Source organism: Lissotriton vulgaris, chromosome 5, assembly GCF_964263255.1.
Source record: "Lissotriton vulgaris chromosome 5, aLisVul1.2, whole genome shotgun sequence".
Taxonomy (NCBI): domain Eukaryota; kingdom Metazoa; phylum Chordata; class Amphibia; order Caudata; family Salamandridae; genus Lissotriton; species Lissotriton vulgaris.
The window spans coordinates 1,180,649,334-1,180,664,816 of record NC_141693.1 but is presented as its reverse complement, the minus strand read 5'-3'; the positions used below and the strand labels follow the sequence as shown (position 1 = coordinate 1,180,664,816).

Below are 15,483 nucleotides of genomic sequence, written 5' to 3'. Positions count from 1 at the left end.
CCCTGAATTGGTCAAAATCTATAATATTCGTACGCAAGGGCCCCGAGCCGCTCCTACAAACTGACTGCCCCCTGCAATTGGCATCTGACTCATTTAAATACCTGGGCATTCACATCACCACTACTGCAGCGGACTTTTACACCGCGAACTTGGTGCCACCTTTGGCACGGCTACGCGTGGACGTCAAATACTGGGCCACCCTACCACTAACCCTACTGGGACGGGCAGCATTATATAAAATGATGGCTCTCCCTCGATTTCTCTATGTGTTAGAAAACACCCCTCATGTTGTGGCTCCGCGCTACTTCCAACAAGTCGCTGCATTGGTATCTGCTCTGTTATGGGGCAATGGCCCAGGCGGTATAGCACAGGACAAACTAGTGAAAAGCTGGTATGAGGGAGGGATTGCGCTACCCAATCTCCAATTGTATTATTGGGCCTCCCAACTGAAGGTCATTAATCATTGGATCCATATCTCGCGGGATGACCCCGCATATAAGGCAGACTGGTCACAGTTAGGGACAGACGGCATGCTCTCCGTATTATATAATCACTCACAGGTTCGGAAGTTGTTTGGACCGACGTTTCATACGGCGACTTTATGGCATGCAGCACAATCTCGACTGGGGTGGAAAGAGAAAATGACCAGAATGACACCGTTATGGGACGCTAAATAATTGGGAAACTTAAGATCCAGCAAGGGCTTTACACACTGGATCAGATAGGGATTTCGTAGTAGGCGACCTTTGGGATAAGGGCTCGGTGGTTCCCTTCTCACAGCTACAGCAACAGTATGGTATGGGACCCAATGAAACATTCAGATATGTGCAAACCCGGCATGCCCTTCTGCGCGCAATTCCACCTGACACCACGCTCCCGGAATCATCCCCACTAGAGGACAGGTTACTAACAGACTTTATGGAGCAGAAAGCAACATCTCTCACATACAAAAAACTGGTTAATAACCTAGCAGACCCCACGCAGAGGCTTAGGGAGAGGTGGGTCGGGGAACTGGGAGACATGGATGACACAGAATGGAATGAGGCGCTTGCGTCACCAAAAGAAGTGGGCATCTCGGCTAGGTTCAGGTTGGTCCAACTCAAGATCCTCCACCGCACCTACTACACCAGAACACTTCTACACAAGATACACCGGGCACCACACCCCTTCTGTCTTAGAGGATGCGGGGAGGAGGGAACTTTACTGCACACTATATGGGATTGTCCTTTGATACAGGAATTCTGGCGACAAATTATGCGCACAGTCTCCCAGACAGTTGAGGTGTCGCTCCTGCCTGAGCCCCGCAAGTGCCTGCTGAACATTTGGGATCCCACCGCCCTGGGTAGACATGGACAACTGTGGGTCACGTTGGCTGTGACGGTGGCCAAAAGAGACATTGCACAAAAGTGGGGTGCTCAAGATTTACCTACAGTAGCTGGCTGGATTAGAAATATGGACCTGCTAATGGTGAAAGAAAGGGCGGTATACGTAATGCGGGCCTGTCCCCGTAAATGGAATAAGGTCTGGATGCCGTGGAATAAATATAGGGGCGAACCATGTGCGGCCCTACCTGAGGATGAGGACCTAGACTCAGAGGAGGATGAGGATTAGGAAGTGAAGGCGGGAATATGTTACTTTGGTTTGTAAAGGGATGGAGCGTGAACACAGCATTACCTCTGAACATTGTACGGGATGTATACAATGGATGACAACTGTTAATGAAAGGGTACGAAAATTTATTGAAGTGATGGCATTAGTTAGGTTATTTTTCTTATTTTGTAAAATTAGTTTTCTCTTGTTAGTTGCAATTATTGGCAACTAACTGCTGTACTATATGAGGGCATACTGCGAAATGGGGGAGGGTATGGAATATTGCTCAGTGAGATTCTATGCGAAATAGTCGCAATTACTTTTTCCTTGTACTTATTGTGAGAGTGAACTCAGACAACGGACTGTACTGTGCTTTATGAATCTCTGGGGACAACTTTGTGATAAATGTGCAGCAGATGAGAGACAATGATGATGTGAATAACTTCTTTGCCTATTTGACAATAAAGTTAAAAAAAAAAAAAAAAGTAGGTATCAGATATCGACCTAAGTTCCAAGGTCCCCATCCGGAGGTGGCACATCATCTATATCAACCGGGGGTTCCAACGTCAGTCCCCTGTAGTCCGCCCACGGCTTCCAGATCTTATAATGTTTCCGGGGGCACCCCCTGGCCTCAAACACAGGTAATTCTAGTCCCATAAGAAAGTCTAAGCCCGCCTTCCAGGCGGTAAGTGGGGGGGCACGGTCGCTCTTCCAGGCTCTCGCCAGATCTCGCTTAGCTGTAACTAAACCCAGTAACAGGAGGTGCCGTTTGTAGATGTTGCCTCCTACATTTTCCAGGACATGGAGGAGGCCCAGTCTGGGTGTACGAGGGAGGTCCCACCCCAGCACCTCCGACAGACAACTCCACACCCCATTCCAAAAGCGGGTCAGACCCACACAGGACCACACCGTATGCAGCAGCGTTCCCCTTTCAGTTCCACAACGCAAGCATTCCGGAGCGGCAATGAGGCCCGCTCTCCACAGTCTCTCCCTATTGTAGTATGCTCTATGTAGGTATTTAAACTGTATGAACCTGAGTCGCACAGCAATGGCGGCCCCGCGGGGGGACTCAAGGGCCTCCCTCCAGTCATCCTCATCCAACGGGCCCACATCTGTCTCCCAGGAGGCCTTCAGTGACAGGAGAGAAGAGGAGCAGTGAGTAACCAGCGTTTGGTATATTTTGGAAACTTTCTTATCTCCCAGGTCCCCCATGAAGAGCTTGGCCTCCACTGGGCTGAATTCGGGAAGCTGGTCCAGCCCCACCAGGCTCGGCGCGAGTGCATGGCGGAATTGTATATATCTGAAAAATTGGGTCTTGGTCATATTAAATTCGGAGCTGAGATCCTGAAAGGATTTGAGGGTTGTCCCTGTGAGGACATGGCCGAGTGAGGAAATCCCAATGGCGTCCCAGCCTCCAAACCCAGAGAGGGAGGCCAGTGCAGGAAGCTGTCCGTTATTCCACAGCGGAGTTTCGGCTGTCAGCCTGCCCCACCAACCCATACGGCGCAGCGCCTGCCTCCAGATCACGAAGACCACCTGGGTGACCCGCGGCAGCATCCTCCGCCGCATGGCCGAGTACAACAGCGTATGCAGCGTGGCATCGCCCATCAAGAAGTGTTCCAGCGCATATGCCGGGTCGCTGTGGTCGCCATACCACCACTCATTCAGAACCAGTAGATGAGAGGCCTGGTAGTAGGACAGGAGGTCAGAGGTAGCCAGACCTCCACAGTACGTGGATAGAAAGCAAGTCCGCAGTGCCACTCTAGAGGCACCCCCGGCCCACAGAAACCGGCCAAGTACCGAGTTCACGCGACAGAACCACTGTGGGTCAATCCTGTACGGATGGTTCTGTAGTTGGTAGAGGAGTTGTGGCAGGGCGACCATCTTGATGATGGCAGATCTGCCATAGATATTAAGGGGCATGCGAGACCAGGTCTTGACGTCCGATTGGACTTTATCCCACACCGGCAGCACGTTGCGCTCCCATGCGACCGCAGCCGACTCCAACAGGAAGACACCCAGGTATTTTAGACCACCTACCGCCATCTGTAGAGCCGAAGCCCAGAGGTATGTCTCCAGCTCGTCACCCAGCACCCATAGGGTCGATTTGCGCGGATTGAGGAAGAGTCCCGTAACCTCGCCAAACATTTGCATCATATCCAGTATGCGAGGGCCAGAGCGGTGAAGGTCAGTCATAAAGAAAAGGACATCATCCGCATACAATGCGATTCTGTCTGTGAGTTCCGCCCCCCACACAAAGCCACGATACTGTGCATCTAGACGTACCCGCGTGGCCAATGGTTCCATGGCCAGAGCGAAGAGATAGGGGGAGAGGGGGCATCCCTGTCGTGTTCCCCTGGCAATTGGGAACTTCTCCGAGATAACTCCAGAAATACGCACTGAGGCGGTGATGTCCGTGTACAGCAGCCTCACGTAGGAGATGAACACCGGTCCCAAGTTGAGGAGCGGCAGGAGGGCAAAGAGGTAGGTCCAGCCGACCAAGTCAAATGCCCTGTCGATGTCTGCTAGCAACAACGCTGCCCGATCCCCGGTCGCCCCCACAGCATCTACCGCCGCCTGTGCACGCCTAATGTTGTGTCGCGTCGCCCGGTGCGGCATGAAGCCTGCCTGATCCGGGTGGACCAGATCTGTAATATGTGGGAGCAGACGGTTTGCCAGAGCCTTGACTAGTAATTTGGCCTCGAAGTTGATCAGGGATATGGGACGATAGGACTCGTGACGATCAGGGGGCCTACCTGGTTGTTGGAATACCACAATTTCGGCCTGACGCCAGTCTGACGGCAGGCTACCATGTTCCCGCGCCAATTCCAATGCCCGCCTACAGTGTGGCCCAAGCTGCAAGTGGAATTTCCTATAAAATTCACTGGGAAACCCACTCGGTCCCGGTGCTTTGCCCACATTGAGCTGGCCTAGCGCATCACCCAGTTCCTCCGCCGTCAAGGGGAGGTCCAGGGCCTCCCTCACCTCGTCCGAGACTGCACGAGGGGGAATCTCCGCGAGGAACCTATAAATTGCTTCCGGTGGGAGGCATTCCCGAGGAGCATACTGCTCTGCATAGTAGTGATCAAAGCTCGCCGCAAGAGTCGCAGGGTCCGTTATCGCGGTCCCCTCTCCGACAGTGAGGCCTGGTAAGGTGACTGGTTGTAGTGTTTGTTGACAGAGCCTATGGAGCATGGTGCAGGATTTATCCCCCCATTGGTAGACCCTGCTCCGCGTGGCCAGCCACGCTTGACGAGCCTCGTCCATTAACACCGAGGCGTAGGAGTGCTGTGCCTGCAGTAGTAGCCGTAGCACCAGTCCATCCCCCTCCCCCCGGCATCGCCTCTCCAGCCCCTCCACCCGCTCCGCAGCTGCAACAATAATCTCCTGCCGAGTAAGACGGGCAGCAGCGCACCATGCAATGTCAATGCTTCTAATAGTAGGTTTCATGGCTTCCCACACAGTCACAGCGTCAACCCCTTCCGCCAGATTCTCCTGCCAATAGAGGGCGATCGCACTGCGCATATGCTGTGTGTAGTCCGCTCGCTGTAGATGCCATGAGGACATCCGCCACCGAAATGGCCGGCGTGTCTTGCGCAAGTCGATCTGTACCACAACAGGGGAGTGATCAGACAGCCCCCGACATATGTGATTTAAGAAAGTGTTTCTCATGTACTTATCTTTTGGCTGAAAGTAATAATTAAATTATAAGGTAATTTTTTGCCAGTATGATCACTCTCGGTCCTGGGGATAATCTGGAAGTCTTCTCCTAAAGAAATGTGTTAAAAATGTAAGAGAGAATAGTTGATTATGCTCTTTATATTCGAGCTGTAGATGCAAGTTCAGCCAGTTGGCCTGTCTGAAATCTACCATTCAGGGAATAGAATCCTAATTTAAAGAGAAGGTTTGACAAGTGACTGCACACCTTTTTTCCCCAATAAACCCAATCAGGTATTGATGGAGCAACCACTTTGTAATCTGTATCTGTAAGGTCATCAAGTGGAATTTCTTTTCCAGATGGAGAGAAGAGATTATCATTAAAATCCCCTCTGAGAATGGCTGGATAGGAGCCTTGCAGATCTTCTGCGATCTCCTTCGAAATCTAAATGTGGTAGGAGAATTCCTCTTGAAGTTGGGCCCACCGAGACTTCAGATCTCACGGCAAAGCCTGCATATGCCTCCTGGAGTGCTTAACCAGCAGGTTACAGAAGGCCTTTAGTCCCAGCAGCTTTAAAGTCAACCTCACTAAAATCCAGGACAGAGGCTGAAAAATCGAGGACATAGCCTGAATGTCCTGGGCTCGCTTGACTGGGGAAAGGCACGAAACCAAACCCTGCCAAGAATGGTTAAGAAGAAAGGGAGCACCTGAGAAGGAATCAGTTGTGACTTTGGCAAATTGATAGTGAACCCCAAAGATGACAGGTTTGCTATAGTCTGGAGGAGGATAACGACGGCCTGGGAGGAATGCCTTCAACAGTCGGTTGTCAAGGTAGGGGTACGCTGGCACCCCTGAACCCAGACGGTTTTCTGCCAGCACCACTATCACTTTCGCCCTGGGGGGTTACTGGTGAGACCCAAGGGGAGCACAGCAAACTAAAAATGCTTCGGTCCAATCACAAACCAAAGGTAGAACAGATGGGCCTGCAGGAGGGTTATATTGAAATAGGCGTTCTGGAGGTCACACACCACAATCCAGGAGTGGCCGCTGGTGGAATTAGAAACTGGTGAGGCGTATGCAGAACAAATCAATGTATGTCCGCGATTGCAGCGAGCGAGCGAGTCGGAAATAAGGGCGGTTCGCGGGGGTTCTCTCCCATGAAGAAATTTTTTAAAAATTGGCATCTTTTTGGTGCGATTTTCAGCACTAATCTGTGATAAATCGACTACAAATTCAGTTCTTCTAGGCATTCCTAAAAGAAAACTCATACATTATTTCAGAGAAATTCTAAGTTGCCAAGCAAGTCTGACTTCTGAAGGGGGCTAGGGTACTAAGCAAGACTGTTTTGGCTCTACCCTTTCCAATAGAAAACATTAGTTAGTGATGTGAACAAGTTCAATGGACAAACCTGGGGTCTAGGGAGAGAACCTCTCCTGAGAAAGAAATTTAAAAAATATTGGCAAATGGTGCATTTTAAAGCAAATGAATGCAACGATAAAGCAATGCTTATTAAGCAGTGGGAATGTATAGTCTTTAAATATTAACCACATCACTGCTGTGGTTATTTTTCCCCTGTGCTGGAAATTACCATTTTGCTGGTGTCATGACGAGCTCAGCTTGTCATCAGCACAGCTCAACTGTGCCTCATGACGAGCTGAGCTCGTCATGAGCATGGAAGGGGTTAAACACATTAAAAACTGACCTGTATCTTCTTGCATTCATTTGTTCAACCGTTACTGTGAGGCCCTCAGGAAAGGTGTAATGGCATGGACAGCAACAAGATTGTTAAACAAAACAGACTGCTTTGAGCTCTTCACAATCATCACCTTTTTCTAAGCATTTTATAAATGTACTCAAAATGTGTGTTAATGCATCCTATCTGTCCACCGTTCATTTTAACAAATGTCTCCTATCTCTGAGGCCTTCCATTCATGTCTGCCCCTGATACAGTCAGGGCACACCCATACACGTTTGCATCAGTGTACCATATTACCAACCTAGGCAAATAAAAAATGCACACACCTAACAAGACTATTTGATGGTTGCCACAGAAAGAGGTAACAATGTATCTCTGAATTTGCAGTGCTCAAACTAGAAGACAATACTAAGAGGCAGGTGTTCTTATCAGTTCACAAATGAATTAGCAGCCACAAATTTGTGAAGAAGCTTTCTTTTCTCAGGGCTCTGTTCAAGATGCACACAGACTCGAGACATTCCATGCAAAAATGTTTCCCTCTCCCAAGCACTCACAATGTCAGTGTTTACTGCAATGCCAGCGGCCCTTCAAATGTACAAAAATTAAGGTTCCGTTTATTACGTTACCGCAGGCAAATATAATAATCTGGTATTCATTAAGGGCCAGATGTAGGTGGCCTATTACCGGTCGGTAACGGCCGAAATCGTCCGTTACCGACCGGTAATAGACTTTTCCTATGTAGGAGCATATTTACCGATTCGGTAAATAACGAATCGGCATTTACCGATTCGGTATTTACTGAATCATTATTTACCCGAATCGGTAAATAAAATGTAGGAAGCACAGTGCTTCTGGGCTTAAAGGATTCGTTATTTACCACAAACTATTAGTTGGTGGTAAATAACGAATTCCTATGTAAATGCAAATATGTGCATTTACACCTGTGCCATGTGACAGACATACATACCCTTAAGGCATGTATGTGTGCCACATGTGCACACAAGCACTAATCAGGGGTGCAATAGGGTGTCAAAGTGACACCCTGCCACCCTTGACTTTTTCCCAATTTTACCGAGTCGGTATTTACTGATTCGGTAATTGACATTAATTCTTTGGGCCTCCAGGCCCATAGGAATGAATGGCAAATACCGAATCGGTAATTACTGATTCGGTAAATACCGAATCTTAACGATTCGGTATTTTTTACCGATTAATTACCCACATAGCATTTACCGATTCGAAACTACCGAATCGGTAAAATTCGGTATTTTCGAATCGGTAAATTTAATTTACCTACATCTAGCCCATATTGCCTTAATCTAAAACACTTTACACCGCATATTTTATATATGGTTATTATTATCCAATTGAAATTGGTACTCATTTTAGCGACTTCAGAAAGATGAAAAACTGAGTCAACCTTACTGACATAAGAACCTATACCTGTACAGATCTTGGGAGACAACTGCTACCTGTACCACCCACTGCCTCTGCCAGCACTGGCAAATGCTAGGTCGTTTAAAACGTAAAAAATTTTGAAAAACGGCACATTTGCCCAAATGCATCATTGAGAATCGCAAATGGTGCGAATCGCAATTTTCTGCCGTTTTTGGGATGCATCATGCTTTTCGCAATTTCAGGAATCGCAACCATGTTGCGATTTCTAAAATTGCGATTGCATTTAAGAAATCGCAATTTGAGATTTCTTAAATGCAATGCTTGAACATTTTTAATTTGCGAATTCGCAAACAGGAAGGGGTAAATTAGCATGAAGTTGACCTTCATGCTAATTTGCGAAAACTTTCAAAAATGCACAAAAATGCATTTTTTAAAGTTTCATGTTACACACACACACATGTCCTTGGGACATGTGTGTGTGAAACTTGCACTTAAAGTTACATTTCAGGGGTGCAGGGGGGGGGTCCTATGGACCCTCCTCTGCACCCTTGAAAATGCATTCACAAATTGAGATTCGCAAAATGCTAATCGCAATTTGTGAATGCCTTCCCATTCATTCCAATGGGCCTGTTGGCCCATAGGAATGAATGGGAAGGGATTCCTTAATTGCGATTCGCAAATTGTGAATCGCAATTAAGGAATTTTTAGAAATCGCAAATAAAAACGATTTTTTGATGCATAGCAATTTGCGATTTCTTAATTGCGATTCCTTAATTTTCGCAATTAAGAAATCGCAAATGCTAACTTTGATGCATGTGGCCATTTGTTTCTTAGACACGTGACAAGCAATCTGTTATATGGAACAACAAAAATCAATCGACGTCATAAACCCTTGCTTGGTCGATAACCACTATAACCAATGCCGTAACCATGAACACGGCGTGACATGGTCATACGTTGCTATGTCGGCCATATGTCAAAGAAAGACTTCACAACTGATGCACACGTAACTCCTTCATCATTTAGTGGCATATACCTTCCCCTAAAACGTCCTCCTTCCCATGAGCTCCCCCTTCACTCCAGGCAGGCATTTTCAAAAAACACCTACTGCACATTTAGTGGCGTGGGCTAGACAACATACGCAAATTATTCAAACACACTCTCCGACTTTGTAACTCCTCTGCTACAGAGAGAAACTTGCTGACTTTGAGACAGTATACATATATTTTAGATAATACTTCTATAAAGAAAATAAGAGAAGAATCGCGCCCTTTTATCGCCTCACTGGCAGTGGATTAGTCATCCCACTGAGAGGCTGTGCAGGGGCGAGTGGGCCAGTCTCAGCTTCTGACATCTCCCTCTCTCCACAACTGTTTGTGACTGCTGCTGCTCTCTAATGCTATCGCTCCCCACCCCATTACGCGCAAGAGAGTGCAGCCTTCACAGACAATACTACAAACGGAGACTCCACGCAGATACTATTGATGACAGGGGCACAGCCCATCTCACTCAGACTCTTACTCACAATGCTTCCACCAGTTACCTTCACAGCCCTCTCACTAAATGTTGCTCTAGTCCCGTCACACACAATGCTCAGGTGATCAGCACAGGCCCCTCCGAGTCCTGCACGTAACGTCTTTGCTTTTTAAACAGCCCCCTCTCACAAGCAGCATTCATATGTATCCTTCGCGCAATAAACAGACCACGCAGTTATAGGCGTAAAAGGCCATTTATTAGACCAGAACTGCGCATAACAATAGAACAGTAAACATTAACAGCAAACTCCCCAATCATACATCCCCCCCATTCGTTTCAATCATCCATGTCAATACTGAGCCCTAGCGGCTCCAAACACCCTCCTCTTGTCCGTCAATCACCCTTCCGGCCCCCAGTCATTGCCAACTTCAAACAAACTTCGATCCGTCCTGCGCCAAGTCTCCCCCCCAAGGGATGGGTATGCCCGCTCTTGACCCCCTATCCCTTCGAAACCTGCCTACCGCAGCTCTGGCCTAAACTGGCAACGCAAATGACCAGCCCAAGAACCACCTCCAACTGCCGGGTGGGTGGGCGGCCTTTCGAGCTCCCTCCCGATGGTGCCAGGCGCAGAAAAGAGGAAGATCCCTTCCTCCCCCGCGCTTAAGTACCCACCCCCTAACTCCTCCCCTTCCCCTGCCTGGACTATCCCCTGCGCGAAAGACCCCGGGGAAAGACTAGTCTGCGACTCTGCTTTCCCCGGGGCCCGGCATCGCGCAATAAACAGACCACGCAGTTATAGGCGTAAAAGGCCATTTATTAGACCAGAACTGCGCATAACAATAGAACAGTAAACATTAACAGCAAACTCCCCAATCATACATCCCCCCCATTTGTTTCAATCATCCATGTCAATACTGAGCCCTAGCGGCTCCAAACACCCTCCTCTTGTCCGTCAATCACCCTTCCAGCCCCCAGTCATTGCCAACTTCAAACAAACTTCGATCCGTCCTGCGCCAAGTCTCCCCCCCAAGGGATGGGTATGCCCGCTCTTGACCCCCTATCCCTTCGAAACCTGCCACCCAGTGGACCCCCTGTAGGGCGGTACACTGCCCCACCCCCCCCCACCAAGGGGCCATCTGTCCGTCGCTGCAAAGTCACTCCCTCCGGCACCAGATCGACTCGTTCCACAACTTGCTCACCACATCCCGCAGTTCCATCATATACCATGCATTCCCCAGTCGAGACAGGTGCACTCCGTCCTCCCTAAAGGCTAAAGGCTCCTCCAGGCGAATTCCAGGATGCGAAATGACTTTCACCCCCCTGTCCACACAGTAAAGTCTCATAGCCCGATTCAGTTTCCTCCGTGCTTTTTCAATGGCCCCGTGTTTCATGGCCCCCCTCCAAACTTTCCGGGGGACCAGCTCCGTCCAGGCAATGCAGGCCCCCGACATCCTTGATTTTAGCACATCCAAGTCCCTCTGCATGAGTTGCAACAGAGCTAGTCCAGACAATTGCACCAGGTCGTTCTCGCCCAAATGAACGATCAACAGATCCGGGCACCCCCTTTGTGGGACCATCTTCGCGAGCCAGGGCAGTAGTGCCCCCCGGCCCCAACGCATTCCGCTCTTTCCCCACCATTTCACCTCGTGCAATTGTCCTTTCAATCCCAGGTTACGGCCGTACACCTGTTGGTCAGCATACTTGGATGCCCAGTGCACAAAGGAGTGCCCAACGATCCATGTCACCGTCTTACCACCCGGGCCACCCACGCAACCTACGAAGAAAAAAGATGTTAGAACAGGCAAAACAGAAAACTGCAACCAACAAACCTGCCTGGGACCCCAACTACTTCCTCACATACCGCTCGCAGCAGCGAGACTTCCAACGACCAATATTCTGGATCCGATCCCAGGACCATCCCAACCGCGCCGCTGCAGTCGCAGCCCCAATACGGAAAGAATGAGTACCAAAACCCGCACCATTCATCCCCAGGCGACCCAAAGCCATCCTCAACACCGCCAACAGCCGGCCCGCCGACATCCTCGCACCAGAAGCATGAAGGAAAATCTCGCCTCCCCGCGGGCCACCTGCCCCGCAGAAGGAGCGCCATTCCCGCACAGGGCAAACCGCCCCACCAGCTTCATTCAGCCACACCCACGTACCACGCCCCACTTGATCAGTCTTCGAGCGGCCCAGCCATATCCCCAAACGCCCCGCATCCTCCCGTACATCCTCAAACAATCGTCCGGCCCCCCGCCTCGTGTCCAGCAACTCAGACACCCGAAACGCCCCAAAAAACATCCACACCATGCACAGGCGAAACAGGCCCACCTCGGCCCTGTCATAGCAACACTCCGGCAACACCCCAACCAGCCGGACCAACAGGTCAAACGTCACCGCCTCCCTCAGGCGCCCCCTCCCGGCGCCCCTCTCCCGACCCCACCCCCGCAACATGTGAGCCAGCACCACATCCTTGGTGGGGTCGAAACCCAGAAACAAAACACAATAAAAGGAAATGCCAGCCAATTTACCAGAAATTGTAGCAGCAGTCAGGCCACGGTCCATACAGGAAAGCACATAGCCCCTCACACCACCCAGCACTACCGACTCCCCACTCACCACACCATCCACCGTCCAGCCCATAAAAGAACTAAATTCAGACCATGCCAGCCGATACGCCTTCCTCGTGGACGGGGCCAACGAACCCTCCACCAGCCCAATCATCCTCACTCCCCCAAGGCCCAGATGCCGGCCGGCAGCTCGGTCTTGCAGGCGTCCGCTCCCGGCGCCAGATGTCGGAACCGCTGCCACTGCGAACGAGACAAAGCATCCGCAATGTCATTATTCGCCCCAGGGACATGCTTGGCCCGAAACACCACATTCAACTGCAGACAAGCCAACATGAACCTTCGCAGCAGCTTCAACACTCGCAGGTCCCTCGCCCTCTGGTTATTCACAAGGTCCACCACCGTCATGTTGTCAACGTGGAAAAGCACCGACCTGTCCCGAAAGTCATCCCCCCACACCACCAGAGCCACGAGCAAAGGGAAGAACTCGAGAAAAGCAATGCTCCTGCCCTGCTCCATCCAGGAGGCCGGCCAGCTCTCCGCGCACCACCGCCCATCCCAAAAGACTCCAAACCCCGCTGACCCAGCCGCGTCAGAAAAGATCTGGCATTGCCACACTGTCCTCTCCTCATCAAACTCCAAAGGCACCCCATGAAAATCCTGCAAAAAAGTGATCCAAGTCCTCAAATCCGACCGCACCCCCAGCGAGATCCTCACCCGGTGATGCGGAAGCACCGCCCCCGACATGGCCATGCCGAGCCGTCGACAGAACGTGCGCCCCGCCCGCACTACCCGGCAAGCGAAGTTAAGGAAACCTAGCAGCCTCTGAACCGCCCGCAAAGGAATCCGACGCTCCCCCACAGCCCACTCCAGACACTCCAAAATCTCCTTCACCTTAGTCGCAGGCAGGCGCGCCAACCAGTCAACCGAGTCCAATTCGATCCCCAGGAACGTGAGGCAACAGCTGGGACCAGCCGTCTTCTCAGGCGCGAGAGGCACTCCAAATTGCACCGCCAAGGCCTGGAAACGCGACAGAGCCCTGCCACAATCCCCCGACCCCGCCCTGCCCAGGAAGAGAAAGTCGTCCAGGTAGTGAGTGACCTCGCGGCACCCGCTCACCCGCACCATGACCCACTGCAGAAACGTGCTAAACAATTCAAACAAAGCACAGGAGATGGCACAACCCATGGGAAGGACCTTGTCGACATAGATGGCACCCCCGAACTGCATGCCCAAGAGCCCGAAATCCGCAGGGTGAATCGGCAAGAGCCGGAAAGCCGACTTGATGTCGCACTTCGCCAGCTCAGCCCCGGGACCACAAGAACGCACCATCCGGACCGCATCGTCCACCGACGCATACAGCACCCTCGAGTCCTCCTCTGCAATGAAGTCATTCACCGACCTCCCTTCCGGCCAGGACAAGTGGTGAATCATCCTGAACTCCCCCTCCTCCTTTTTCGGCACAACCCCCAGTGGCGAGACGATCATGTCCGGCAGCGGCCAGTCAACAAACGGCCCGCGACCCTCCCTTCCGACACCTCCTTCTGCAACTTCGCAGCCACCACACCCGGCAACTCCTTCGCCGACCTCAAATTTTCGGCCCACCGCCGCTCCCTGGGGCCCTGATAACCCACCCGAAAGCCCTCGGTGAAGCCCCAAAAAAGCCGCGCCGCGGCCTCGCGGTCAGGGTAGCACGCGAGCCACGGGGCCATCGCCTCCACCCTAAACGGAGTAGGCGCCCTTCGGGCCAGGCTGTCCCCTCCCCCTGGCGTTCCGCCATTGTTCAGAAGGGGTGGCGAGCGAGAGGCACTGAGTGATGGGGTGCTTCCCCCCGCACTTGGAACACTCATGTTTGAACTTACACGGGTACCGTGAGCAGAAACCCCGACTGTAGCTCCAACACACCCCTGTAGTGGCCCCACCCGGTTTGGGCGGCTGTCCGGACACAATGGTGCTGGGCACAGTTCCGCCCCCCGCCCCGCCCTGGGCGGGACGCGTCGGAAAAGACCGATACAACACCGGTAAACCGCTGGCCGTATGCGTAGAGGCCGACGAGTGCGACGACGCCATCCACTGCATCCAAAGCTCCTGATCCACCTCCCCCCAGCTCTTTTCTGGATCGGCGCTGACCCGGGCCCGAAACTCCTCATCATAGCTCAACCAAGCAAAACCCCCAAACTGCATCTGTGCCTTACGGATAATGTCCATGTATTTGAACAACGCAATCGCCCGGTCAAGATATTTCAGACAATAGACGCTAGCATAGATCAAAAAGGCCGAAGTCCAATTCTCCATGGTGATAGGCACCCTAGGCCGCCTCGTCAACTCCCACTCCTCCTCCTTGGAACCCTCCTTTGCCTGAACTTCCCGGTGCAACAACTTAAAAACGTCCACAAACTCGTGTTTCCAAATCTTCTCCCTCATTTTCTCAGACAAATGTGACCCCAACGGCATTGCCAGCCCCATGTAAGGCATTTTCTTCGGGAGCTTCACCCCTTTCTCATCCTTCCCATCACTTTTGTCAGTCTGCACACCCAAAGTAACCAACTTACCATCCACCGACTTACCATCCACAGGTGGACCGCCCGAAGGTGCCCCCCCTCCCTCACCGACTCATCTCCCACTCCCACCGACCTGCAGGCCCTCTTCCACCCCTCCCCACCCCGGGGTGCGTCATCCCAAACCGCCCACCAGGCACTCTCACCTGTTAGTGCCTCCGTCCGCTCCCGGGGCCGTCCTCTGGACTCCTTTCCACGGGCCTTCCCAGGTCCAGCCTTCTTCCGTGATCCGAGGTCGACCTGCAAGACACCAAGGTCGTCACCCCCCGCTGCGCGGCCTACGCCTTCCAGGTCATCCCGCACCTCCCCTTCTTCCAACTCCTCGCTCTCAGCACTGTAATCCAGTTCAAGCACCGGTTCCTGATCCACACCTTCACTTGAGACACACTTCACAGCACGCTTCACTCCCTTGGCTCCACACTCGCGGCCACGCGATCCGGTGGCGCCACCAGTAGTCGTTGCCCGATCCCGCGGGGGAGGGACAGCCGCCGCGGACTGCCCTGCTGCTTCCGACCTGCGTCTCGGAGCCGTGTTGCGCCC

At 51.8% G+C, this 15,483-nt stretch overlaps 1 protein-coding gene across 1 annotated transcript in view; it reads right to left on the bottom strand.

Annotated features, from left to right (window-relative positions):
- Nucleotides 1-15,483, bottom strand: part of BTBD16 (BTB domain containing 16) — an 887,756-nt gene that overhangs the window by 77,314 nt on the left and 794,959 nt on the right. The window lies entirely within an intron of this gene.